This window comes from Morone saxatilis, unplaced genomic scaffold, assembly GCF_004916995.1.
Source record: "Morone saxatilis isolate NCDOM2014 unplaced genomic scaffold, NCSU_SB_2.0 Contig11, whole genome shotgun sequence".
NCBI classification, from domain to species: domain Eukaryota; kingdom Metazoa; phylum Chordata; class Actinopteri; family Moronidae; genus Morone; species Morone saxatilis.
Genome location: NW_023339663.1, coordinates 28,563,321 through 28,569,285, shown reverse-complemented (window position 1 = coordinate 28,569,285; position 5,965 = coordinate 28,563,321).

The following is a 5,965-nucleotide window of genomic DNA, read 5'->3' as shown; positions in this document are numbered from 1 at the left end:
ACATTTTCACCCGTGGAAACATTAATCTTTATTGAAAGTGGGTTATATATAAGTCGAAATGTAACATAAATTTCTGAATTTGGTGGCGCTGTTTTGGACCGAGAAAAGGTGTGGTCCGATCCAACAGACGAGCTACTGTAGCTCAAACTGCTGAAACAGTTAATGCTGGTTCTGATAGAAAGGTGTCAGAACACACAGTGCAGAGCAGTTTGTTGGTATGGGGCTGCAGAATGCCTGATCTGCCTGATCGGTGTACATACATATATAATATTTACAAATATTGGCTACTGACGGGTTTTGTTGAGTAATGCTATGGTAGAAGGGACAAAACTTCTGTGCCCGGATGGGAGCAATGTGAACAATGGGTTGAGGGGGTGCCTGGTGTTGTGTGCTATGATGTGTTTTCTGTGTGTGATAGCTTTGCTGCCGAGGTCTGAGAGGTTGGGGGCGGGGAGACCAATCATTTTGGAGGCTCTCTTTGCTATGTGTACGAGTTTGTTCCTATTGAAGGCAGTTAACATGTTGAATAAACAGGGGGGGCAGTAAGGGAGAATGGGTTGGATTATGCTTTTATAAAACAGCAACAGAAAGTGCTTTGAGTCTGCAGATTGCAGTGTTTGTGAATGTCTGTGGTGCGTTGTTCAAAGCTCAGTTTGTTGTCCAGAGTGAGTCCAAGGTATTTAAAGCATATAAGTGTAGGTAAAAATATATCAGTTAATTGTAAGTTAGCTATTCAGCTGCTTCAATGACAAGCCAAAACAGATACACAAAAACCCACTGTTTGTGAATTGAGCATGTTAATACAGTATAAATTAGAATTATTAAAAAACAATTAAGAGACCGTTACTCAATAAATTAATAAATAGTGGTAATGGGCTGGGAACAGATAGGGCTAGAGGAAAATTTGTCCGAACCCATTATCGCTCTGGTATATAGTGGAAAAAACTCTGGCTTGTTTGTATTTCTCTTGTTTCACAATCGTTGCGGGCAGCACTTAAACCAGGATGCAGCAACGCTGCCCTCGCAAAACAGTGTCAAGGTGGAAGCGGAAGGAGAGGATAAATCCCCACAGCCTACTTCCTGTGAGCCAGACTAGGGGATCCCCAGTCAGGGGATGATCAGGATACACTGTCTGGAAACTGTGGATGTGTGGACAAAAACTTGTGCCAGATTCGTCAAGAAGATGTGAAGATATTTCAGTCTGGTCCAAAGTGGTGGACTGTCCGACAGACTGACGTTGCCATCTATACAGCCGCACTGCTGGAATGTATAACAAGAGTGTAATATGTGAAAGGCATGTAAAGACTTTACATTAAAGTTCTCTGTATAACTGTGATTCTGTAGCACAGATGGATTCACCTCACAGATAACGATCAAAGACATGAAGACATGTGGACATTGCACACTGTAACCACATGTACCAACACTCTCAAGAGCTGCTACGAGTTGAACGGGGAGGGGAAGGGGAAGCAGTGCCTGTAGTAAACGCCTTGGAGAAAAACAATACAGACCCTCCAGTCCAGCAGGGCGGAAGGGAGGAGGGAGGAGATGGTGCTGGAAGGGGAGTCTGGGCTGCATGCCTGAGCATAAACATCACCAGGTCAAAGGTCAGGGAAGGTATGCTCATGCAAGACCACCACAATACGAAGAACACACACAGCATATAACCAGCAATCAATCTCTTTTTCTTTTGCACAGAATTTACCATTTATATCAACTTCCCTTTAAAGCTAGGAAGAGACTGTGTTACTCATGTGTGCAGGATTTACTCTCTATGTCTCCATATATTGATCAATAGGTATCTACTTCTGTATAGGACAGTAGAATTTTGAGCAACTAGTAATTTTATAAAAGGTAAAATGATTATTTTGTTATCCTTTAACAACCATTTTAACTGGGGTTTAACATCACAGCAGTGGTGTGCTGTTTAAGTCAAGTTGGCTAAGACTTGTGGAATATGTTGTTTCTGGATGCTAATAATCATCCAGGGGTGTATAAGTAAAGTTTACAATGTTACGTGGTTTACTCTTAGAAGACTTCTAGGGTTCGGAAGGGCATAAAACTTTTCTTGGTGAATAATCAGTTGAAAAAAAGAAAAACCATGTTTAGAAAAAAATACGGTAATTGGTAAAAGGTTGATGCTACATTGTGTGAGACCAGCTGTAGAAAAGAAGTACCACTTCCAAGTAACTAAATTTTGCTTCCTGTGCAATGGAGGGTGGGGGTTAGAGATTACACTTTGTAGAAACTGAGTATAAATCAATTTTAGACAAATTCTGAAACTTTGGCGTAGGGTTTTGTTCTTAACTGAAAGTCTTATTTGCTACAACTCTGATTCACACTTCTGGTTGGTTCTACAGCAATAGCAAAGACTCATGGGTACCACAGGCTCAAGATGCCAGTATTTTAGATTCCACATCGTGAAAGTACGATGTTTTTGAGAAAACATCAGTTTTACACATAAATGTTTGTCTCCAATTAAATCACTAGTATTTCTACAGCATCCCGGAGGCATTATGAAAAAATGATGACCAAGTAGATTTGTTCAACTACAACTGGATTAAAACACATTTTCAGTCATCATTTTGTATCATTGACAGAAATGTTTGCATGATTTTATTCTATTGTGTCCGGTGGATTCGTTTTCTTATGAAAGCATTGGGACTGGAGATGGAACAGCCAATCAGAATTTACCTCCCGGAATTTTCTGACTGGTTGATTTTGTTGCTCATTGTAAGACTGTGCCAGCTTGAGCGAGTGTGCAGGCAAAGTTGAGTGTGCACAGAGTGGATGGTGTTGGATATTCACTTATCATGTGCACAACCAAGGTCAACACTATGAAGGCTTTTGAGGAGAGGCTGTCTGAGCTCTTATCATGCATATCCCGACCATTACTCTATATGTTTCTTTTCTATCTCGTGATGGTCCACAAGCGTGGGAGTGTGTCCAGTGGTGGACCTGCTGGAACTCCCTTTTCCTTGATCCCATGGCCTTGCAAATATCCAGACCTTTCCATCAGGGTGTCTGATTTAGTGCTAGATATGTCTTTTAGCTTTTCTCTCATTACATATCCACTGTAACCTTCGAATAGTTACAACTAAGACACATAGAGTGTTAGAAGTAGGATGATATTTACTGTGTGTGAACAAAGCGCTCACATCCCATGAGAAATCCAGAATGTGGTAGTGTTGCTCTCTGAAGTTTAAGCATGTTTTGAATTAACTCCTCTCTCAATGTTTTATTACTATGATTAAGCCCATCTCCCAATATGAGACTTTGGCTTCTGCAAAAAAAAGAAGCCTCTCAGTAATTTATGTGTGCAGCTCCTCTCTTTTACCATCAACCATTATTGGGCCATGGTACCCAGCCAAGCCTTTCTCAACACCATGTTTACGCAGTACTTTCCACCTTTGTCACAAACTTATCTTCGACGAAAGCACGAGTCCTGGTCCCACGATATCCAAAAAAAAACATGCTCTCCAAAACCTTGGCCACCAACACTACTCTGAACTCCATACTCAATACGTAGACTTTTAAAGCCCTCTACAATGTTAATTACACCCCAATGTGGGATGAAGCAAACAACATGTTAACGATAATTGGGGCCTTTTGCACTAAAGGAGACAGACATGCAATGGGGAACTTTTGCAGCCACTTTCTAACAACAAAATCCACCTTCCACCACCTCTACAGCTCACTAATGGTTAAATCCATACAAAACCAAAGTGAAAAAATTACAAGTTGTGGTTTTACAGGGGGCTATGCACCAGAATCACTTTTTTCCTGGAGTCTTGTTATGTTTCTGTGAGGATGCCAGAAAACCAGCAGATTCTCTAGGAAGAAGATTTAGTGACCTGTAAACAGAGCCAGTCTAGTTGTTGGCCTCTGTATCCAGTCTTCATGCTAAGCTAAGATAATGAGCTGCTGGCAGTAGATCTAAAATGAGTGTACAGGCATGAGAGTGGTTAACTGTTCAAGAAAATTAATTTAATATCAATATTTCATTAATTCATTATATATATTATTATATATATATTAATATAATTAATTTCCTAAACTGTTGCAACACTCTGACCTTTCATTGCAATCTACTCAAATGTCTTCAAGATACCGTGTCTTTGACTTTTAAGCTGGGATATTTTCATTAGCTTTCACTCTAAGACAAACGGTAAGTAGGTCACCAAATCTATAAGAAATCATCCACTGGGGATGGCAACTTGGTGTTATATCTTGCTCTGGACAGACAGACCAACCAACTCAGTGCCTGAAATGGCAATTACTTCTGATTTTTATCCACACGAGTACCCTCACTCCCTCTGCATTTCTTGGTAAATGGTAAATGGACCTGTATTTGTACAATATGCGAAAGGGCGAAGCATCGGGAGCAATTTGGGGTTCAGTATCTTGCTGAAGGGTACTTCGACATGCAGCAGGGAGGACCCGGGGATCGAACCAAAAACCTTCCAATTAGTTGACGACCCGCTCTTGCGAGGGGTATCCAATAAAAGTTGTGAAATAATTGCCTAAAATTAACTTCATGCTTTAATGCAAGTGTGGGTTTTTCTAAAACCCTGCACACAGCAATGCTGGTAAAGTACTTAAATATCTTTGTTAAAAAGGAAAACAAATGGGAAAAGAACTAGGCGCAACATAACCCTAAACACAACACAACCCACAATAGTTGTGTTGTGTTTAGGGTTATGTGAATTAGGGTACTGGCACCATTTGACAGTGTAACTTTAACTCGTACCCAGGTCTAGTCAACTGAACACCGGAAATTTCAGGGTCAACTCCCATCTGTTCTCAAAACTCAAACATATCTAACTGAAACAATAGGGAAAGGATTGTTTACAGAATTGATTCCTGCCATTACGTTGGATTAAGATATTGACCTTGGTGTTAGAATGGTTACATTCCTTGCTCATGTCCTTTGCTTCTTATCTCACCTAAATCCAAATCTAATTGTCTTCCACTACAGTTGTGGATAAAATGGATTAGATGTTGTTAAACTGGGTAGTTTTTACTAGCTTAGTTCAATAAATGAAAATGAGATGTTTTTTATTGTTACTTGGACATGATTACAAGAATAAAAACGAGGTTAAAGCTGCAGTAGGTAACTTTTATAAAAATAACTTTTTGTCATTAACGCTGAAATCTTCACTGTGTTTTGACAGTAGTACATGAGACAGATAATCTGTGAAACAATCAGGTTCCACTGGCTTCTCCTAGTCCTCCTAATGGCATTTGCAATAACCCACCAGGCCTGAACAAAAACAACCAATCTGAGCCAAGAATGAGAGTGGATTGTCGAGTCTCATTGTCAGGGCTTCAGATACATACACTTTGGGACTGGGAATGAGACTCAACAATCTGATTGGTTGTTTTTGTTTAGGCCTGGTGGGTTATTGCCAAAGCCATTAGGAGCACTAGGAGGAGCCAGTGGAATCTGTCTCATGTTCTACCGTCAGAATATAATGAAAGTATCAACAAATATGACAGAAAATATTTTGCTGCAATTACCTACTGCAGCTTTAAAAGACCCTCAGTTTTTAATTTTTTTATTTTAGGTCTCAGGACAATAAAATCTACAAATCTGAAAGGTTAGAAGTGCTGTCAGATTTATCAGATCTAATTATATTTAATTCAGATAGCTCAAATTCTAAGTTAGAGTGAAAAATATCAGACACACAGTATGACAGCAGGGCTTACTCCGCTGGCCAAAGTACAGACCAGTCTAAAATAGACTGATAACATGCTGTGAAGAGAAGATTAGACAGGAATGTTCCACACACAAGGTGGTCAATGAGCTCAGGAGGGGTGTATAACCAGACATCAGCTAACCTGCATTTCTTTTTCAACATCTTTCCCATTCACACAAGCATCTTTTGCTCAACTCATTCTGCGTTATTTTGCTCCGCTCGCCCTCTCCATCTGTTTCCTTTGCTTTAATTTTCATTGTGGCTGC